Raw genomic sequence first — 23,818 nt, 5'->3', positions numbered from 1 at the left:
TCCTTTGCAGCTGACATTGTCATAGAATCCGCGATGGCCGGGATTTTGAAGAGGAAAGCGGCGGCGCTCGAGGCCGCAACTGCCAAGGAGATGGAGCAACTGGGCATCACCCCGGTCGGCTCTAACGAAGGGGAGAGCGAGGCCCACGAGGAGTCGGCCGCTCAGGCTTCTCTCCCGAAGCCGGCGGTTGGCATAACTTCTAGCCGAGGGCCTTCCATCCGGGAGGAAGGCTTCGCTCAGGAGGAAGAGCGCCCTCTCCGACAAAAGAGGCACCGAACGGAGACACCCCTTCGATCGGTCACTTCCGCGGTCCAGCCGTCCGAGCGGACCACCGCCGATTCTCGCGGCAAAGCCCCAGAGGTGGAGGCGATCTCGTCCGATCGGACCCCATCCCAACCGGACGCGTCCGCGCACCCCCTCGAGGCCATACCTGTCAGCGCCCTTCCGCCCTCTCCCCGCCGAGTCCAACGTTCGGCCATTTTGTCCCAGTTTTCCACACCGGCCTCCGATCCTTCCCCAGCTTTCGCTCAGACGACTCCCGGTCGGCGCCGTACCATCGGGGTCTCCCTGCATCTTCCCACCGAAGAGTTGATGCCCGAGTCCAATCGGCCAACCGCGCCTGAGCACATGATCACCATGAAGGGGCCCCTTGCCGAGATGTGGGCCGACGCTCGGGCACGTGTCGCGATGATTCCACTCGGCAATCTGGCCAACAGCCATATGTAGCAGGCCACTAGGGTAAGTGTGTTTCCTCAAGTCCTTTATGCATTCTTTCCGATCGGCCATTAACAATCTTGCTTATGCCAGAGATGGGTGGAGGAGATCGTTGTCTCCAATCGTTTGGCCATGGTGGACGAGGAGCTAAAGAGGCTAAGGAGTTCGGGCGGCGCGCCTTCCCAGGGTCCATCATATGCCGAGCTGCAGAAAGAGCTCAAGAAGACCCAAGATCTATTGGCGGCTGAGCAAAAGAAAATGGTCGGCCAGGCCCATACTCTGGCCGAACTCGAATGACAGGTCAAATCACTGGACCGCAAAATAAGCCTGGCAACCGAGCGGAAGAAAACGGCTATCGCCGATCTGGAGAAGAAAATCGTCGAGGCTCAGGGCCTGGAGCAACGAGTCAAAGAGCTGATGGAGCAACTGGACGGGGAGAAGACGAGTCACTTGGCTGAGGCGATTAAACATAAGGATGACCTAAAGACTTTACAGGAGTCTCTCGAAGCTTCTCAAGTTGCCTTCAGGGAATATCAAGAGGCGGAACCCGGCCGAGTCGCAGCCTTGAGGTTGAAGCACATCCGCTCGACCGAATTTTCAGAAAAAGTATGCGAGCGGATGTATACTGCTTTTGAGCTTGCCATCACCGCCACGACGGACTATCTGAAGTCCAAGGGTCAGCTCCCTGACTCCGCCAACATCCCGACCCAAGACTATGCGGCGCTCCTTAGCACCATCCCTAAGGACCTTTATGATTTTCTGGAATAGAAGTCTGTATGTAATTCGGCCGTTCGGCCAAAGACTTCCTTTTTGTAATTCGGCTGCTCAGCCTTGATTTCTCTGATTTCAATGAAAAATTTATCTTTATGCAACTTCATTTTTACTTTGCATGCTTGTGGGTGATTGGTCGGGGCCTATGACACACAACTTGGCCAACTAGGCCTCCCGAGCGGGCGTAGGTGGCATACGATTTGTCACTACTTTCCCTTGCCGCTTATCTTCAAGCGTCTTTCGTTCCGGCCGGAGGGTTTATAGTCGCCGGTTCGACTCTCGATATTTAACGTCGGAGCTCGACAGTCTTCCGGCCGGAGGGTTTATAGTCGCCAGTTCGACTCTCGATATTTTGTTAGGATGTATACTAAAAGCCTAGCTTTCGGTATAAACATTGATCTAGAAATAAGAATCACATTGGTCAAATGTCTACATTTATGATAAATGTAGTTGTTCAATTAATTTATATTGTAGATAACATGGTCTGCGGTGTCACACACAGAGGATCATGTTATCAGTACCTTATAAATTATAAACAGTAGCTCATGGCGAAGATGGAAAGGAACAAACCATAGGAAGGTCGTAGTGTAATTAGGTATTAGTTTATCTTAACTATATAATTATACTAGTACACTTAGAGTGTATTGAGTAGGACCATTTGAGGTCGTTTCTTTTATACTGACTTTATAAAGGAACAAAGACCTCAGTTATTTGGGAAGTGTGTGCTCTTAATCCTAATATAATAACAAGCACATATATTTGATATTTATTTCTTTAATTTATCAATGGGTGAGATTTAGTTCGATAGATCAATAAGCCCGATAAGTTGGAAAATGATATCACTTATAGTGTGTGTTGTTGATTATAGAAGGAAACTGTGTCCTAGTAATCTAGGTTGAGAATGTCCCCAAGAGGAGCTCATAAGGATTGTCATGTTAAACCCTGCAGGTGGACTTAGTCCGACATGACGATGAAGTTGAGTGGTACTACTCTTGGAGCTAGATATTAATTAAGTGAGTTGTCAGTAACTCACTTAATTAGTGGACATTTGTTATCTTAAACACAGGGAGACTAACACACTCATAATAAGAAGGAGCCCAAAATGTAATTTGGGATTGGTGCGGTAGTTCAATAATAGTTCTCTAGTGGAATGAATTATTATTGATAAAATTAAGTTGTGTGTTCGGGGCGAGCACGGGATGCTTAATTTTATCGGGAGACCAAAACCAATTCCTCCTCTCGGTCCCTATCGTAGCCTCTAGTATATAGAGATTTATACCCACCGCATACCCACCTTCTTACCCATCCAATGGGGTCGGCCAAGCTAACTTGGAACCCAAGCTAGGGCCGGCCAAGACCAAGTGGATGAGCCATGTAGGTAGCCGGCCAAAGCTTGGGTCCCAAGCTTAGGTGGCCGGCCACTAGAATATTAAAAGGGATTTTTATTAAAATTATTTCTTATGTGGATATCAAGAGAGTTTAAAAATTAAAAATTTCCTTTTATAACTTTCTACAAAAGATTAAGAGAAGAGATTAATCTCTTTCCTTATTTGTAGATTAAAAGGATGGTTTTAATTTTTAGTAAAAACTTTCCTTATTTGTAAATCATCTACATGTTTAAAAGAGAGTTTAAAATTTGAAATCTTTCCTTATTTGTTAATTAAAAGGTGGATTTTAAATTTTAAGAAAACTTTCCTTTTTAAACATGTTCATGATTTAAAAGAGAGTTTAAAAATTAAATATTCTCTTTTATAAGTTTCTACAAAAGATTAAGAAAAGATTTGATATCTTTCCTTATTTGTAGATTGAAAGAGATTTTAATTTTTAGAGATAACTTTCTTTTTATCCACATGTTTAAAAGAAAGATTTTAATTTATAAAATTTCCTTTTTATTAACCAATCATGAAGGGATAAAAATTATTGAAAATTTTTATAAATTTCTGGAAGCAAATAAGGAAGTTTTAATTTGTGTTTAAAATTTTATTTGCTTGGAGATTTGTATATGGCCGGCCATTGTAAATTGAGAAGAGAAAATTTATTTTTAATTAAATAAATATTTCCTTTTCATGGCAAAAGAATTAAGGAAGTTTTTATTTAAATTTCCTTATTTACCAAGACCAAGGATTATAAAAGAGGGGGTAGAGGTGCCTTCATGGGTGAACGACTCTATTATTTTCTCCTCTCTTTTTCTCCTTGGGTGTGGCCGGCCCCTCCTCTTTCTTTCTTCTCCATCTTGTGGCCGAACCTCTTCATGCTCTTGGAGTTTTAATTGGTGGCCGGATTCTAGCTTGAAGAAGAAGGAGAGAAAGCTTGCATCCCTTGGAGCTTGGTTGGTGGAAAAAGTTCTTCATCCTTTGGAAGTTTTTGCTTGGCCGAAACTTGAAGGAAGAAGAAGAAGGTGCTTTGGTGGTTTCTCATCTCAGAAGATTGTTGCCCACACAACGTCCGAGGTTAGAAGAGGAATACGGTAGAAGATCAAGAGGTTTTTCTAAAAGGTATAACTAGTAATTTTTCCTTTCCGCATCATACTAGTTATTTTTGGAAATAATACCAAATACAAGAGGCTTACGATTCTAGTATTTCGAATTTATTTTCGATGTAGTGTTCTTATGTTTATTTCTTTTCCTTGTGATTTGATTGTTCCTTTCGGTTAACCTAAAGTTATTTTAGGAAATTAAATATTAGCTTTCCATAAAAGGTTTTGTCTAGTCGGTGGTGGTTGCTCCCATATCCAAGAAGGTCATGTGCCTCGCCACGTCAGTACTGGGAACCAATTATGGAAATTAATATTTAATGGAATTAATAACTTAGGTGATTTGGATTGAACGTGTTAAGTTCCGTAGGAGATCTAAATCAAAACCTAAAAGAACAAATAGATTAAGTTTTGGATCAAACGTGTTAAGTTCCGCAGGCGATCCAAACTTTAATTTAAAAGAACACATGGTAGCTAGGAAAAGGTTCGGACCTTTGTACAAAATTTTTGTACAGTGGAACCTCTAGGTTTTCCGAGTAGCAACCAACATATTTAACGTCGGAGCTCGACGATTTTCCGGCCGGAGGGTTTATAGTCGCCGGTTCGACTCTCGATATTTAACGTCGGAGCTTGACGGTCTTCCGGCCTGAGGATTTATAGTCGCCGGTTCGACTCTCGATATTTAACGTCGGAGCTCGACGGTCTTCCGGCCGGAGGGTTTATAGTCGTCGGTCCGACTCTCGATATTTAACGTCGGAGCTTGACGGTCTTCCGGCCGGAGGGTTTATAGTCTCCGGTCCGACTCTCGATATTTAACGTCGGAGCTCGACGATCTTCCCCGACTCTCGATATTTAACGTCGGAGCTCGACGGTCTTCCGGTCGGAGGGTTTATAGTCGCCGGTCCGACTCTCGATATTTAACGTCAGAGCTCGACGGTCTTCCGGCCGGAGGGTTTATAGTCGCCGGTCCGACTCTCGATATTTAACGTCGGAGCTCGACGGTCTTCCGGCCGGAGGGTTTATAGTCGCCGGTCTGACTCTCGATATTTAATGTCGGAGCTCGACGGTCTTCCGATTCGGCTGACAATGCCCTATACTTGCGCTAATTTTCTGATTTTTTACTCCTGCATTTCAAGTATACAGCCGAACGGAAAGAATACAGCATACATTACATTGGCGCACCTTTCACCCCGCCCGGTAAGGCTGGAGGTGGTTCGCGCTCCATGGTCGATCCAGTTGCCGTTCGTCTTCATCCTCCAGATAATAGGCACCCGATCGGAGCTTTTTGATGACTTTGAAGGGGCCCGATGAAATGGAATCGGGGCAGGCGGTGCTTCTCCTTGGATGCCGATCGGATCCTTATCTTGGCCCCATGCTGCTGCCGCTCGGCCTCCTGACGTTGACGTTTCTTGTTGCTCTAGTCGCTCGGCTTGCGCCTTTTGTTTCTGTTGCTCCACGAGCTTAGCTGCTCTTGCCTCGATTAGAGCGTCGAGCTCTTCCTGGGAGAGCATCACGGTGTGCGGTCGTCCAGCTTCATCCATCTCTTCCGCTCGGATGCAGGTGCGTTCCCACAGACGGCGCCAATTTGATCCTGTCCGAGTGATGAGTCGACGGACGCTGGGGACGTGGCGCTCTCCTCTATCTCCAACCAGCTACACAAATCTCCGGCGAACCTGCAAAGAAGTCGAGCCGGGAAGGGGTTCCCAGCGACGACCCTCCGACGCTCAAGTCAGGCAAGAGGAAAACAATGAAGTGGCTCCAAAGATGAGAGATCGCATACCTCCGGTGAAGTTTGTGGGCTCTTATATAGAGCTCTAGGGAGGCTTGTGCACACCTGTCGAGGCGTACACATGTCCTTTACCATACCTCAGTATGGGCTTACCAGAGGAGCATGCCCGACACCATACTGCTACAGTCTTAGCACCTCTCTGATGGGACAGCAGAACCTTCCGTCGTAGGATTCTGCGTATGGCCTGGTCGTCGAACATGCTTGTTGTCAGAAGATGTTCCCCAATGTCCCCTTGTCCTTGTCTCTTTTTTCCCCGAGCCGAACGTCCATCCGCTCGGCAGGCATCGGTCCGACCGGGAAGATTCCACTCCATCGCGTGCTCGGCTGAGACTGCTCCTTCACAGCATTGCTGCTTTACGCCTCGGCCGAGCGGGCTAACCGCTCGGCCCGACGACCCTGTTCACCATGAGCGTCGGAAACCCGACTCCTCGTCGGGTTGTCTTTGATTCCGCTCGGACCCGTTCGGCCGATCGACCCACCCTTTCTCCGATCGGCCGGACCTCATGCTGACCCTTTTGACTTTTGACCTCCACGTGGCGTTGACTCCCCTCCAGAGGGGGTCCCCCGTCCTTACCGCCGGATCAAACAACACTCACAGCTCGCATCACACAATGCGATTAAGAGCATTCGTAGCGCATGGTGAACACTACAATTAAAATATCATACATTTAACACTAATGTTTATTTAAAGTATATATTCTAAATTTAAAATTTAGACATTATCATAATTCATTCACAAAGCTCACAAATTTCTCTAAATCAACTACAAAAATAAAAATAAAAAATTATAAAATACAATCAAAATGTTAATACATAATTTTTTATTCATCTAATAATCATTTTTCAAAGCTCACAAATTTCTCTAAATCAACTACAAAAATCATGAATCACTAATAATAAAAAATTTCACTTTCAACAATGTTCCAACATTGCTTCAATCTAGTATGCATCCAATAGTATTCCACTAGTCACTAGTGTTCGTGTTGTTCTCAAGACTTCTATCTTAGCCTTTATCGTATCTTGGAGTTTCTCATTGGTCTCTTCCTTCAGCTTCACTATGTTCTCGTTTTCCTTTTGTACCTTTTCTTTTCGAGGATATGCTTCTGTAACATATTCATCCATGAGATACAAAGAAAAGTACTATTCAACAAGACATAGTGAAGAGAATAAACAAATAAGAAATAGAATGAAAAGAAAAGAGGATAGATACTCAACTTCATATTTGATATTTAACTCCCAGTGCAAAATTTCTTTGTGAAGTACTTTGCTTCATTTAAATCTCTTGGATTACAAGTAAAATGTAACATATTGAGAAGTATAAAAAATATGAAACAATTAGATTGCAAATTAAATGGAAACACTTTGTCTTCATATCCGTATCTGTGTTTAATGGGACCTGAATCAAATAATAAAATATGGGCCACTTCCATTGTTCTCATGGTAGAACTTAACTCTACTTATTTCCAATCCTAAAGACACCCTTTTCTTCGAAGAGAATTCACAGCACGTCAAGCACTACTAAAAATCTTCACTTTAAATTCAATTAAAAAATTAAGTCACATGTTGCACCACTTATGTCGGCTCACATCAATTTCTTTTTCATTCTTGAGAATTGCATATTTATTAATTGTGTTTATCTTTCTCTTCTATCATTACAACCCTAAGCATTTTACCATTTCATAAATCCCATGGTACTGGATAAGCTATAAGAACATTGATATTCTATCATTAAAGTCAAAATAATCATTCAACAAATCCAAAGAGGCTTAGACTTCTCTACTACTTGCTATAGTTGCGATCTGATTCTGATCTTACTACCTGCTTCATTCAACTATCATAAATTGAATGAGACACATTATATTATCAAGTTTTCCTTAATAAAATTCCTTTTACCTTCTAAGTAGAAATATCCTTTTTAATTATTATCATTATCTCTTGTTGTAAGATCTCCCAATTTATTATTAACTTAAGGACCAGAAGCACAAATAGGTTTAACAATTACATTTAGGATTATCATACCTCTGTAGCATCAAAGATGAACCTGTCTGTCAAAAAATAAGACTGATGGTAAAGTATCTTGTGTGTCCAAGTCAATTCCAATTAAGATCTATAATAAAAATCACCACACATATGCAACTAATTTCAGAAGATGTGAAGGCATATATAATATTTTTTAAAAAAGTTATATTAATGAAAATGAGAATCGTATGAAGTATATTATATTTATTTAACACATCCAATTCATACTATCAGATGGAAAATAATATTTCAATCATATGACACAAAACATACAAAATATACCAATTAATATTAATCTACAACATGATATCATATATATGTAATTTGAATATAATCAACACCTAAAATGTTTGTCACTTACAAAACAATCGTTTAAGCAAACACACACAAGTTACAAGCCATCGAATAGGGTATCATAGGATTTAAAGTTAAGATGATTCATTGTAAATTGATTCAAATGAACCAAATAAAAACTTTTAACAACAGAGGTACACTACAATTGTAGCCACTATGCATAATACATTTATCTTCAAAATTCGATTACACAATTGCATAAGTGGTCCAAAAGAGGGATTTAACCTATCAGAAGTAATAGTCTGAGACAACCTAGGTGTTCATGGACAGAAAAAAGATAGGCAGAAATTGGATTTTTTTTTTTTATCTGAACGTAGCAAATTGTGTTAACAGGATTCAACTTCTAGACCTTTAGTTGAAGGTTCTTTAGTTTATCGATCTTGTCCCTCCCCTCCACATGCCTCTTGTTAAACTATAACATTTCTTTCTTCTCCTCTATCTCCGGTGCTTTCCCCTAGTTTCTCTGTTCGCTTAGCATGCTCGCCCACCACCTCTGGTTGAGAAATTCACCGCTGCCTTAGCCACGCCCTCCATGTCCTCTGCCTCATAGAAGGTCCGACCTTGGATGGCGTCACCGGTGTCGTAGAATCCACCGATGTGTCTCTTCCCATACGATTGATTGGAGAGGTCATCCCTCAAGTCGGAGTCCCCCTCCATGATACATTGTTGTGTTTGGTAATCGACCCTGCTATAAAAGAAATTAGGGGTAAAAGGTGTAGGATTAGAAAGACGCTAGGGGGTGAATAGTGTTTGTCAATAAAAATTGCGAGCGAATTAAAAATAAGTACGCAGCAAAAAAATAAAAAAAACAATGCCAACAAAACAAATTTTACTTAGTTCAGAGCCTTCGACTACTCCTACTCTAAGGTCCGCACTCGTCGAGTGCTTTCTTTCGTTGGGTAATCACAATCAGTTCACAAAAAGTGTTACAAGAGTTGAGTACAAGATCTGGAAATAAAAGTTACCGACAAACAGAAAAGAAACAAAACGCAGTTTCTCGTTTCGTGAACTTCGGAGTAGCCTTTCGGTGTTGTCGGATCCTTTTCGGAGTAGCAAACAAGAGAGAAATTTGTAGTAGTTGTTGTTCTGAAGCTCATGGTCGAAGGCCTTTAAATATACCCATTCTGGGTGCCTGGAACCCCTCCAGGTGCTTAGACCACATGACTCGACTAGTCGATGTGCATCACATCAGCTTGTGGATAAGTTTTCGGGTCTGGGAGCTTGGACCGACTTCGAGGGCCTGAACCGCCCGGGTGCCCACGGCACTCACCTGGGCGAGCCTAGTCCGGGCGCCCGGACTCTCTTTTTCTTCAACAGTTTTTTCCCTACAAAAAGGTTAATTCAGACAATAGAAAATATATTTACCCTACAAAACAGAGTTAGCACAACATAATAAAATAGTAATAGTAATTAGATCATGTCACCTTGAGACCAGGATATAGTCAAGATCTCAACTTAGGTTTTCCAAACGGATCTAAGTTGAATCGATACCTATAGTTCCCTCAACGGGGAACGCGTCCTCACTGAATCTCTCCTCCAGTTGCTTACATTCACTTACCAACTGTAGTCACTTGACTTACCTTTGACCCACCAGGTTTTCCCGCCAGTTGTTAGGTCCACGGATCCAACTGGATTTTGGCCAGTTGTCAGGTCCCGCGGACCCAATCGGAATTCCCACCAGATATCGGGCCCTGAGAACCTATCTAGACTTCCCACCAGCTATCGAATCTCGCGGACCTAGCTGGATTTCAATCTGGTGTTAGGTCCTTCAAATTAGTCAACTCCTGCATACTTGGTAGAAAAGTTAAACAATATTACATCTAACTTTAACCTTTTTGTAATATTTCAAAACTAAATTATTAGTACAACCTGCACCAATAATCTTATTTACTTTTTAATTATATTTGTTGTGTTATTATTTTCCTAAATAAATTCATATATATCAATTTTAATCATTTTAAATCCTTATATGTTTTTTCCAGTATTTAATAGAAGGCCTTTAAATAGGCTTATTCCGAGCACTTGAAACCCCTCCGGACGCCTGGACTATATGGCTCCGCCAGTCGACGCGCTCCACATAAGCTCGTGGATGAGTTTTCGGGTATGGGCGCCTGGACCGACTCGGGCACCTGGGTGCCCGCGGCACTTGCTCGGGCGAGCCTGGTTTGGGCGCTCGTGCGAGCTTGGTCCGAGTGCCCAGACTCTCCTTTTCTTCAGCAGCTTCTTCCCTACAAAAATATTAGTCCAGACAATAAAAAATATATTTACCATGCAAAACAGAGTTAACACAATATAATAGAATAGTAGTAGTAACTAGATCCTCTCTCCTCGAGATCAGGATCTAGTTAAGATCTTAACTTAGGTTTCCTAAATAGACCTAAGTTGGATCAACACCTACAGTTCCCTCAACGGGGAACGCGTCCTCACTGGATCTCTCCTCCAGTTGCTTGCTTTCACTTACTAATTGCAGTCACTTGACTTGTCTTTGACTCACCAGGTCTTCCTGTTAGTTGTGAGGTTCACAGACCCAACTGGATTTCGGCCGATTGTCACATCCCGTAGACCCAACCGGACTTCCCACCAAATATCGGGCCCTGTGGACCTATTTGGACTTCCCACTAGCTATTGAGTCCCGCGGACCTAGCTGCATTTTAGCCTTGTGTCAGGTCCTTCAGACCAATCAACTTCTGCGTACTTGATAAAAAGGTTAGACAGACATCACATCTAATTTTAACCTATTTGTCATATATCAAAATCAGATTATTAGTGCAACCTGCACCAACAATAGGAACATTTTTTATACCGTAAAAATCCTTTTTTCCGAAGAGGTCGTCGATGAGGACTCGCATTGCTAGGCATTGAAGAACATAAGGGCTTTGTGAAGTGTGAGGGTGTAGTTATCTTGCGGTGACTCTGGGTAACGATGAGAAGAGCATGGAAGGCAGAGTACGGTAGAGATGAAGGTGGAGCGCGGAGGTTTTGACAGAGAGGAAGGGTTTCAGGTAGAGAGGAAGGGTTTTAGCGAAGAGGGAGTAAGGCTTACAACGGAAAAATTTCGGTGAAGAGGGAGTCGTGGGGTGGCATTAGGGATTTGGCCGAAAGAATTCAGCTAAGGATTTGAGAGGTGGGAGTGGGATTCTAGGGATTTAATTTTTTTTTAAAAAAAAATAAAGATGATTAACATCGTGCTAGCATGCTGTTAATAATTCATGTTAACAGCATTGTAAATAATATTTAGTGATAACGTGCATTTTTTGTACGTCGTCATTTATATAATTATAATAATATTAACAGTGTGCTCTGCACGCCGTTAATATTATGTTTTAATAGCGCACTCTGCACGCCGTAGAAAAGTTGATTGACAACATACTTTTTTTGCATGCCGTCGTTTGTATAAATATTATACTATCCACAGCGCACATAATTGGGTGCATCGTAAAAACTATTATTAACAACGTGCTCTAACCCGCGCCATTGATGATGCGCTATGCAAAGTCATATTTGTTGTAGTGGTGGATCATGGGTAATAGGGCACTTGGTGGTAAAAAATTCAATAGGGAGTCGATATGAGAAGGGGAGTCTAAGTGAATCATGGAGGACCAGATACTTGACAAGAAGAAGAAATTTGAAGTGGGGTTAAAGTAGACTTGACACTTGGTGATTAGAAATGATGAAAGTCCAAGCGAGTCACGATTGACAGGAAACTTGGTAATTGAAAGTCCAATAGGAAGTTAGCAAGAGGAAATACCAAGTAGGTCATGAAGGACTGGATACTTGACATTGAGGAAACTCTAACAAGGAGTTGGCAAGACATGAAGTCCAAGTGGATTATGAAGAATCAGACACTTGACACGTGGATGAAGTCCTGACAGGTCAAGAGTGACCGTATGCTAGACAATGACGAAACTCTGGTAGGTTAAGGTTGACCGAATGTTAGGTAACAAAAAGTCCTAGTAAAATTGAGGTCAATCGGATGCTAAGTGAAGTAAGAGTTTAGCCATTAAGAGTCTAAAATATATGTAGTAATTGATTGCTAACCCTAAACCCTGAATTCGGGGTTTGAGGTGAGAAAGAAGGCTTGCAACGTCTCAACTTCCTAGTTGAACTGTAGGCTACCAATTGATTGGTGGATTCTGGTAATTGATTGGTGACATTGTAGCAACAAACTAAATGTTACAGAATTGATTGGCTAGTTTGACTGTTCATTGGCAATCGATTGGTAACTCCTAGCAATCGATTGATAGGGTAAAAATAGTCATTCTGCATGTGTCAATGGTCAAATTACAACAAGGCAATCACAAAAAAAAAGGCATGGAAAACCCTAAATCTGAGTTGTTCTTCGTGTTTTTTGTGGATGATGTGAAAAACTCGAAGTCTAGGTTAAATCATAGCATATCCAATCATATATCGACGGATGTACATCGACTCTCTACCAAATCGTCGAAAAAAAATCCTTACTCATTAAAGACAACGATAACCTAATCCTAAACTCTAATGCCAATTGAGAGCATTGTGATACATCAAAATTGAACTAAAGGATGTATCCACGAGATCTAGTTATCATCATCTATAAGACTACGATAGAAAATCGATGGGATGCCTGAATCGAGAGTCGATGTCATTGCTTCTTACTTATCGCCAGAGATGTTCTTGCAAGCATAACAAAGTCTTTTGCCAGAATGGGCAGCAACCAAATCTTGCTGTCAATGAAGGAGAGTCTAAGGAAGAAGAAGGGTCAATAATCACAAGATCATTTCCAAATGAATTTTTACCTCTCCCTTTTTTAACAAGCTCATCTTACGAGGACCATCTAGCATAAAATTTATTGCTTGTTAATAACCCATCAATATTAATGAATCGGATCAACACAAACAATCCCCATCGAATAACATAAACTCCCCTTAATACAAAATATATTAGATGACATAATATGGTTTAATCTTAATGACAATTGACATGTGTTGTTAATTCAAATATATATATATATATATATATATATATATATATATAATATGTGGTTTAATATTTTTATTATATTTTAACAATTATACAAAATCATAATAATAATTCCCTTGCAATTTAGTTATCTTCTGGGTGTCTAAGAGCACATCCAAGTGGGCCCTATTTTTCCACCTTGCACTGCTCAAAAAATTGTGGAATCAAGCTTATTTAATGCCCATCAAAAACCCAGCACTAGCGTCATCCATGAAAGATCGATAATGATGCTATCACAGCCCCGGGGTAATGTTCAACAACAGGATTCTTCTTAATTTCTCAATATTTAAAATTGAATTCAAGTTTTAATGAATTAATTGATGATTGTTTTTAATGTCTAGGTTATTTTTAAAATTGATCGGCATTTCGATTAATAAAAATATTGATACCATTCCAACCCGTGCGCCAATCTAAGATATAATTGGTTTTTGTTTTATCATGATGGGCTCTATATTTTCAAAAGATACGTGTCTCCAGGGTTATGATATCATGGTGGGATATTCATATTGTCATCCAGATATCCGCGGTTCGAACTCCAACTACGAAGTATTTGCAAGATTTTTTCTTTCAAATGAGGGGCATAACGAAAGGATGTGGGTTTCTGGGCTGGCCGCCGGGGCTGGCGCCGTGTGCGCTTCCCAATTTACTTTGACGACCGATGAAAAACTTTCATAGAATCAAATTAATCATCTCTAAAAATAACTAATAAGGTTAACTGATATTATCAATTTTTTTTTATAAACAATTGTTTGAGCACGTCCTTCTTGGTTGAGGGCTATACCTAACCATATAAAATACTGCATTTGCATGTATGCATAAAATACTGCACTTGTGTATGCATTTAATGTTAGTTAGAGCCCTAAAGTCAATCATTTGATGATTGTTGTATGGACTCGTTGTATCATATTCTTGTATATAAATAAAGATATTTCTTTATGGTTATTATACTTACTTGTATTGGTGTCAAATAACTAAGTATAATAGCGTCCCTGAGTAGAAGGTTCATATCTATATCAATCGATTGGTTGAACCGATAGTGAGATGATATAGAGAACACTACTCTTAATCATTCCTAGTCAAGTATTAACATTCAGGGACAATGTTAATGCGACGAGACTAGCATGTAGGTCAACACGATGACTTGATCTCACAAGTCATGGATATAGAGATATCAAGTTGACACATGGGTATGCATTGGAGAATGTATATTGAATGACCCGCCATGAGAAAGTATCATGGATCGTTATATGAGTGTCATATACGTTCTCATGTGACTATTAGTATGACTATTAGTCCTTGGACCTGAAGTCACAATGGTTCCCTACATAAGGAGTTGCATACTTTGGTTTTGTCAAACGTCACCCGTAACTGGGTGGACTATAAAAGCGATTACTGGGTATGTAACAAATTATGCGGAGGGATGTGAGTGATGTAGATGGGATCTATCCCTCCTATATAACGGGAGTGACATCGTTATTCTTGATAGAGTGAGACCACTAAGTGCATGGTCATGCCCAAATGAGTCAATATGAGATATTGAGCTCATTTGATTATAGTGAGTCTACTTGGAGTTCAAGATTTAGATTGATCAGATGATGACACCGTCTATGCCTCACATTGATCAATCTAGATGTCAGGGATAGAAGGACATTTGTCATATATTGTGAAGAGTCACAATTAGTAGTCACAAAGGTGATGTTGGATCTCAACATTCTTGTAACTTGGGTAGTAATGATGTGTTGCTAGATACCGCTCATTACTTATGCTTCTAAATGAGTTTAGGAGCATTGCCAACGTTACAAGAACCTATAGGGTCACACACAAAGGGCAATTAGATGGAGATTCGGTTCATATGATGAACCAAGAGGATTAGGTTCATGTGATGAACCAAATTGGATTAAGAGTAATCCAAATTAGATTAATTGAGTAAGACTTGATTGAGTTAGACTTGAGTTAGACTCAAGTGAGGCTAGACTTGAGTTAGACTCAAGTGAGGCTTAATGATAATATTCATTGAATTTTGAATTCAATGATAAATGGAATTCAATTTGAATTTTAGATTCAAATTTCGAATGAGTTTCAAAATGGTCATTTAAATTAAGAATGAATATTCATTAAATACTCATTAAGGCTCATTAATGAGGCTCATTAATGGTGTTAGTGAGCATTAAGTATTTTCATTAGATGAAAATACTTAAGCCATTTTTTTTACTCTTATTTTCATGATCGATCATTATTATTCCTCCTTGCTTCTTCTTCTCTCCCTCTCCTCCTCCTTGGCTGAAACCTTCATGAGTGCTAGCACACTCTAAGATTTCTTCTCCACCTTTTTGTTCGTATGGATACACATAGAGGGGTGTTCACTTGACACCCTTGAGATCCGACGAACCTTGGACGAGCGGGATTTGCCAAGGGCTTCGCTTCAAAGGTATAAACCCTTTTCTTGTAGATCTAGTGTAGATCTAGGATTAGAAAACTTGTACACGAAATTTTTATCTTCGCACGGATCCGGTGGCATGGATTTCGGGGTTTCCGTAACACAAAAAGCAATTTTTGCGGCTCGAAAGTCCCAACATTTAATAATTAGGTGTGGGGCAAACATATAAAAGCTTGAATGGCTTAAAATCACCCCGAGCTAAGGCTAGTAGTCGTCCGTGATTTACCTCCTCCGTGTTGGTCTTGGGACGGGTTGGTGGGGGCGCTGGAGGCGAGCGTATTCGCCTTTTATTGCCATCTTGAATGGCTTAAAACCGCCTCGAGCTATGATGCCACATAACGACATCAAATTATTATCTAAGTATATGTAGTTTGATCCAATTATAATATATTTGTAGAGATTTTTTTTTTTCAAATTTGGTGCACAACTATAGGATGTTGACTTTTGAGCTACTCAACATGAATACTTCCCAATTTATCCTGGTGATCAGTGGAAATTTTTTATATGATTGAATCATCCCTAGATTCAATGTTACATCAGGGCCGACCCTGAGGCATATCACTGGAGGCGATGGCCAAGGGCCTCCGATTTTTGGGGGCTCCTAAATTTGACATGCATATATAATATATATTATATATACTTAGATTATTTTAATAAAAATCTAAAAAATATATTTGATTGGATTATTTTAATAAAGGTCCAAAATATATATATATATGGTTGAATTGTTTTAATAAAGGTCAAAAAAAATATTTTCTATTAAAATTTAAGAAAAAAAATCTAAAAAAGAAAAGAAAGAAAGAAAAGAAGGAAGGTAAACGATCCTTTTTTTTCTCTTTCTAAGATTTTATTTTTTGTACAATTATTTCTTTATTAATTTGTTTACAAAAGTCATAAGACTCTAAAGAGTAAATTATGAATTTTGAACGCTAATTTCCTCCCTTCTTCTCCTTTGAATCTCTAATTAAATTAAAAAAGTTTATTAGTTTTAGTTTCATCAATATCATCATTTATCAATATATAAACTTACAATGTAAGTTACCTACTTTTCAATATTTTTTCTTTTTGTCAATATTTAATATTAATTTTTAATATTGTATTGGAGTCAATATTTTATGATTTTTCTTACAGATTTGAAAGAGTTTAAATAAATCATCTCAATTTTAATTATCATAGAATAAGTTATATTGATTGCTTCAAGCATAAACCAGGTTTTATTGTTCTTTAATTATTATTTTCACTACTTGTTTATTTCATTGTTAGTTTTGGTACTAATTTTGTGTGTTTTATTTTTACACTTAAAATCTGTAATACAAATATTTTCTAAAAAGTATCAATCTTGGAGTTAGAAAATAAACAAAAGAAAAAGAGTGAAACAGATTATTAAAACTCACAAAGATCGTAAGTTTATTATTTTCACTACTTGTTTATTTCATTGTTAGTTTTAGTACTAATTTTGTGTGTTTTATTTTTACACTTAAAATCTGTAATATAAATATGTTTCTAAAAAAGTATCAATCTTGGAGTTAGAAAATAAACAAAAGAAAAAGAGTGAAACAGATTATTAAAACTCACAAAGATCGTAAGTTTTTTAAAGCTAGCTCTTTAATTGAAAATTCGGTTGATGAATTGCAAGAAGAAAGTCAAGAAGAACTAAATGATCATGTAATAAATGAGCAACAATCAAGTAATCAAGAAGAATTAAATAATCATCACTACAAGAAAAACCCTCATAGACATCGGTGGAACAACAACAGTTTTAAGCAAAAACCGATGTCTTTGAATATTTTACACCGGTTTTTCCAAAAACCGGTGTCTATGAGCGCAGATTTTCGCTCATAGACATCGGTTTTTTAGCCGATGTCTATGAGCGCCTTTTTTTTTGTTAATAGACACCGGTTTTAACAGCGGTTTTTAAAACCGGTGTTAATGAATCAAAAAAAATAATTTAATTTTTCCACCAGTCAAAATTTACAACACTCCAAAGTTCCCTACAAACCTAAACTAATATCGCGCCGCTTCTCTCAGTCTAAACCTAAACTTAAACCTCCACCATCAGCCTCATCTCCCTCTTCCCCTTACTGGATCTCTTCCCCTTCTTGGATCTTGGATCGATGAGGAAGATCAAAACCACTTGCTTCTTCTCCACGCTTGCCGGCACGATCTGGCCAGGCCAGTCCGGCGGCTCCGGCCTCACCGGCACCCACGGGGGCTCCGTTGAAGGCTCTTGCTTGCTCAATGACAGTGGCGAGCTCGTGTTGAGGCAAAAGGAAGCAGAGAACATGGATGCGCCTCCTCCATTTCCTTGTTGCTGCTGAAGCTCGAGAATCGATTCCTCCAACCTCTGAGCAAACTCCTCCACATTATCCTCCTCCGCCCAACCATCATCGACGCCGCTAGAAGGGAAGCACTCGGTCCTGGCGCCAAAGGCGCGGCGGCGTAAAAAGCCATGTCCAAGCGGCTGCCTTCCTCTGCCTCCCCCAACCTCCATCGACCGAGTCCGCAGTAGCCTGGCCGATTCGCCAGCCCCAAGGAACGTGCAGCCCAGGATCGCAAGAGCAGCCCCGTGCGCTTCCTTCACCGAAAGGAGTGAGCTTTGGTCGTGGATGCCTTCCTATCTCTGTCCTCAACCCTACTTGTGAAAAAGATTGGCTGATCTCGCGCTTGGTGAGTTGTATTGGTAGTTCCTGGATAATTAATGGGTAACTGCTGGGTCAGAGGGAAGACATCCGTCTACGGAGTGTCATCCAGTTCGAAGTCAGGTGGGTCTCCTCTTTTTTAACTCCAGTGATTTGGTTGTCTCTGAGAGTTGATTTTTTTGTTTCTTATACTTATTTTTTAGTAGCTAAAGCTGTGATATTTTGCTAAAGAGCAAAGTAGATACGTGCTAAGTTTGATAAAGAAACTTCCTATTTGTTCTCTGGGGTTTTGCAAGTAAGGAATAGACACATGGTTTTCCTTGTATTCTTTAAAGTTGCTTGTGAATTTTTGACCTGAAACCATTATAGACTTTGTATCTTTTGGGGGAAGCAGATTTAACAATGTTTTCTTTTGATAATCGTGTTTATGCCTTAGTACAAATAGTCAGGTTTTAGCTTGTGCTGTACTGATGCATGTTAGATACACCAAAGGAAGCATGGGTTGTAAAAGCTTGTTTTTGTCCATCAACAGAATGCCCAAGACTCCAGACACATGTTGTGAGACAAGAGGAGAAGGAAGGTAGCAAACTGCCTTCAAACCCTGAGGAAGTTGAGGATCATGTTTTGCTACTTGCTTTGTCCACTGCTACTTGTTTTCTTTTCTTCCAGTACTTATTACTCTTTATTATGCCTTCCTACCAAGAAATATTGGGGCCAGAACTATCATTGTTGAGACTATTCAAAAGGATAGTTTATGCAGCACAATGATTTTATTTTTCCTATGTTAGATATTTCTAGATCAGAATTTGTTAGTGTATAGCATATTGGTCATGTGAATTAATTGATGCATTCTCTATATTGTGGAAATCAAATGCGCGATCAGAAAATATGTCTTTCTATTTTTTTTCTCAAAAGGTCTCATTCTTCTTGAAGATTTATTTCACATTTTATATGGTTTTAGTATTTGTTATCTACTCTAGAATGTTAATTGTTACATGGATAATTAGACCTTTGATGAGGTATTGACATCATATCGTGTCAGCTATAAAATGTATGTATATATGTCATGGATATCCTTTACACAAGACTCTATTTTTATTATTCTTTGTGTGGGTTTAGCAGTCAGTAGAGGCACTGTACTATCAATAATCTTTTCAATTTTGGTGAATGTTGAAGTTTACACCTGCTTTCTTTTTCAGGAGAATGTGGATATTAAAATTTTAACAAATGATGATGTTCTAGGTGATGCAATACCTTATGATCAGCAAGATGCAATGCGCCACCTCTGTTACCAATTCCTTGATTTAATGCCGCCTACGGTATGGATACTTCACCTTGTAATAGTTGTTATTTCTTTCAATTATATTATCCACATTAAATGGTCATTAAATAATACTGCATCTGTAATAGGAAGTTGCTGCAATTACACTGGAATTTTAGATCATAACCTCTACTTTTTTTTTTCCTTCTTCTAGCACCTCTTGATTTATGATTCAGTTTTTTCTCAGTTTGCGACTTTTCTTTTATGGTCTTTCTTTATGAATTTTATTTTTCAAACCTTTATGAATCTGTTATACATAATCAGTCAGGGAGCCTCTGTTATTTATTGATTCACAAGTACCTGTTATTTTGGTAACTAATATAGTTATACTTTAGATCCAGCCCTACTAAAATTTTCAATTAACAGTCACATTTTCACAATGCGATTTGGTCTTATTTGTTGTGGTTTTATTTGATCGTATTAACTCATTTATATTTTATTTCTTATTAGTTCTCTGTTTCTTATTCTTGGTTATTAGGGAAGAACAAACCCACAATTTCCTGGTTCACATCCAGTTTCTCTTAACAGGTGTGTCTTTATCCTTGTCAATATATATATATATATATATATATATATATATATATATATATATATATATATATATATATATATATATATATATATATATATATATATATATATATATATGTGTGTGTGTGTGTGTGTGTGTGTGTGTGTGTGTGTGTGTGTGTGTGTGTATACATAACTTATTTATTTAATATCTTTAGCCTGACGTGAAAGACAGCTAGTAGTTCATTGTGTTTCAATGTTCAAATCTGCAAAATTATGAATGTATATTTGGATTTTTGGAACAAACAATCTATTGGTTTACATATATTGTGTTTCCATCTAATATTCTTTCAATGAGTTTGTGTGGTTTTGCCTTTTGTTATTGAGGGTATCCAACATGCTTATTCATTGTTTGCTGCGTGGTCTTTAGATTGTGTGTTGGAATAAGCCAGACATGTCTCCCTATATGAATCACAGGGCAGTATATCTTATAATGATATGGCATGGCTTGTCTTTTGAGTACCTAGGAAATCTTCATGCTAAGTGATATTGTTGAATACAAGTTCATTTGGTCATAATTTATTTTTCTCTTTTAGTTATTTCCACTTCTCATTAAGTAGATTTACTTCATGAATCAGACATTTTGTGAGTTGTCCTCTAGGGGCGCAATGGCATGAACAGTCTGCAAGAATCACAATAGGGGTGTGTCCTCTAGTCTCGTGCCATACAGTTTTCATTTTTATCCTTCTCTACCAGCTCAAATCCTATTCTTTTCTAGTGATTACAATTTCAATACATGTCTGTGTCATGAATTTCCACTGTATATGCTAAGTGTGTCAAGAGTTATCTCATGTTGCTTTTTCTGGGTGGTGTAGTTGCCGTTTTCTGAAAGGTGGAAACTACTTGAAGAAGAAGTAATTTGACCAAGGAATTATGAGAGAAAGCAATTAGAATCTGACAGCAAGGGACATCCCATTTTAGATATGATATGGAGCCATTTTCAGTATGTAGATGTCAAGATACATGAGTTAATTAGTATGGCATGTTATAGATATTAATTAGTATGGCATGAGTTAATTAGTATGGCATTTTCAGTAATAAGTTGGGAATTTTAGGCAGGATCATGTTTTGGGTGTTGGAGGATTTGGTAGAGTTTACAAAAGTTTGATCAGTGAAGATCTCAGGGATGGGCTGCAACCCCTTCAAGTAGCAGTGAAAGTCCATGATGGTGATAACAGTCATCAAGGTCATAGGGAATGGCTGGTATCCATCTCCAATAACTCAATTGTTGGTTCTGTCTCATCGCTTCCGATTCCTTCGTCAAGGTAAAAGCATCGCACTCTTGGTTCCGGTTCCTGCTTTAATCTCTTTTAGTCTTGATTTTGATCATTTACTTGCATTGAAATCATTAAACTATTCGTGAATTATCGATCTGCTGTAGTAATGCTGGTGAACTTGATGAAGGACTTGTTTTTATGAGGTCTTGTTAAGTGATGAAACCTTCTACATTGCTTTAAATGCAAGCAGTTGGTTGATTATCCAATTAGTTCCCTGTAATTTGTATACGGTTCATTAGTACCACAATGATTATGCGAGCATAAAAATGAAACAATAACATATTTTCCAACTTGTCCAATAATTTTTCATTCTTTAATTTGTTGGATACAAGTTCAATTGTTAACTAACTTCCATAATAGGGGAACAAATGGCCATCTTTTGGATTTGCAACTCTGTTTGACGTCAGCTATCATATTACTAAACTTTCATTCTGATAATGCCAAGGCGCAAAACTTCCAGATTGCTAGTTTTTTGTTTTCTCTCTATATATTTTTTTCATGGATCATGAGTTACCTTGGACTTTTGTTATCAATAAACTCTTGTAATCTCCTCAAATACTCCTTATTATGTTGTTTTGTATGTAGAAATATGAGCGGACAACAGGAGAACGTTGCAGCTCCAAAGTTGAATGAAAGGATATTGTCGTCATTGTCCAAGAGATCAGTGGCTGCCCGTCCTTGGCATGATCTTGAAACAGGTAACCGAAAACGAAAGAAACAGTTCCACTAATATTTACACATCTATTAATTTGATTTGTCTCAGTATCTGTTTCTGAACATGAATTTGTCTCCAAGTAAAGAGGCCCCTGTTGTGTTCAATGTGGTAAGTGTACTTTTTCCCTTTTAACTGATAAAATGTACAAAATAAAGTATCAGAAGTGATATTGTTTTTTACAAATGCAAACTAATTTTGAGTAAATCATCTTTTTGCTCGTTTATCAAATTAGATTGCCTCCCAAAAGGATGCAAGGGTTAGATTTGAACTTGTTATTCATAGATCTATCACTATATGATGTGGTTGAGATAATTGATGAATGTTTATCTTTTTAAGTATTCCAATTAGTCATCTTGTTACCTGGTGCTCTTATTGCATTTTCAACTATGATCTTTGGTCTTGGTTTACTAATATATTATTTATGTGTTTTTACAGTTTACAAATCTCAAGTACTCCAGAGTTGAAATTGATGAAGTGCGGTTCGAGTGGGTTGAATGCATGCTAGAGTACATTTGAAGTGCGGTTCTACCTTGATGTGTTAAAAGAATGTTCTAACTTGATTTTGATATCTATTAGCTAGCTTTTGATGTAAAAAGAATGTTTGAGTATTTTATGGATACTGTTGTAAGAAGATTATTTATATAATTTGTGAATATTTGTGTATTTTATGGATATTGTTGAATGAAGAATATTTGTATAATTTGTGAATATTTGTGTTTTTTTTTATTGTCGATTTTTCATTGTTTCGGAAATCAAATTTGTGTTGTTAAAAAATATACATATTACATCGGTTTTTCACCGCTGCAAAACCGATGTTATTAACTAATATTACATCGGTCATTTACCGCTGCCAAAACTGATGTTATTAACATACAATATTACATCGGTTTTACACCGTTGATGAAACAGTGTCGTTAAGTGATACTACACCGGTTAATAACCGATTTGAAGACCGGTGTCATTAAGTGATACTACACCGGTTTTAACCCGATGTCTAAAATGACAGACTTTTAACATCGGCTTCATAGACATCGATCGAAAATGAAATAGACACCGGTGGAAAACCGATGTCTATGAGGATTTTTGTTGTAGTGCATGCAATCAATGAGTGAGAAAAATTAAGAGAAAATGATGATCATAATCATGCAATGATGTTACACTTTTTGAAGAATCTTAAGAAATAAATTTTGTATAGAGTTTATCATATTTTAAATCAAATATATTGATTTTCAAATTTTTCTATTAAAATATATTCAGATTGTATGTTAGTAAAAAAAATTTCTATAGAGGTCACTTTTCTCTTTTCGCCCAAGGATCCCTAAAAGTCAGGATCGGCCCTGTGTTACATGTTTATTTATATTATGATTATTTTACATGGTCTGAAACTGTATGGCAAGTGTCTTGCTGGTCCTCTCCCTGCAGACAACGCTTTTTTCCATTAAGACGAGGACAGTGAAATGAACTAAAAAAAAATTAACAAATGCAATGTTCAACAATAATTAAACATGTTCCTTAGTTTGACAAGTCAAGCACCATGTGTTTTGAGAATGGCAGAGAGGAAGATTCCCTGCTGACATTTCAACCATCTTAATAATGGTCTGTGCAACTCAACTCAGATTAGCAAGCCAAATTATATATATATATATATATATATGAGAGATGCTGAAAGAGTTTAGGCCCTCAATCAAGGGTTGAGGTCCTTGACATTGGCATGAAAGCTAGATGCATGATGAGCTGTATGCCT

The 23,818-nt window shown here is 38.5% G+C and overlaps 1 pseudogene; it reads left to right on the top strand.

Annotated features, from left to right (window-relative positions):
- Positions 1-21,010: 21,010 nt before the first annotated feature.
- The window catches only part of LOC122048750, a 36,884-nt pseudogene continuing 34,076 nt past the window's right edge, over positions 21,011-23,818 (top strand).

The sequence above is a fragment of the Zingiber officinale genome, chromosome 2B (assembly GCF_018446385.1).
Source record: "Zingiber officinale cultivar Zhangliang chromosome 2B, Zo_v1.1, whole genome shotgun sequence".
NCBI lineage: Eukaryota > Viridiplantae > Streptophyta > Magnoliopsida > Zingiberales > Zingiberaceae > Zingiber > Zingiber officinale.
The sequence above is the reverse complement of the archived record's forward strand: the minus strand, read 5'-3'. Positions and strand labels throughout refer to the sequence as shown.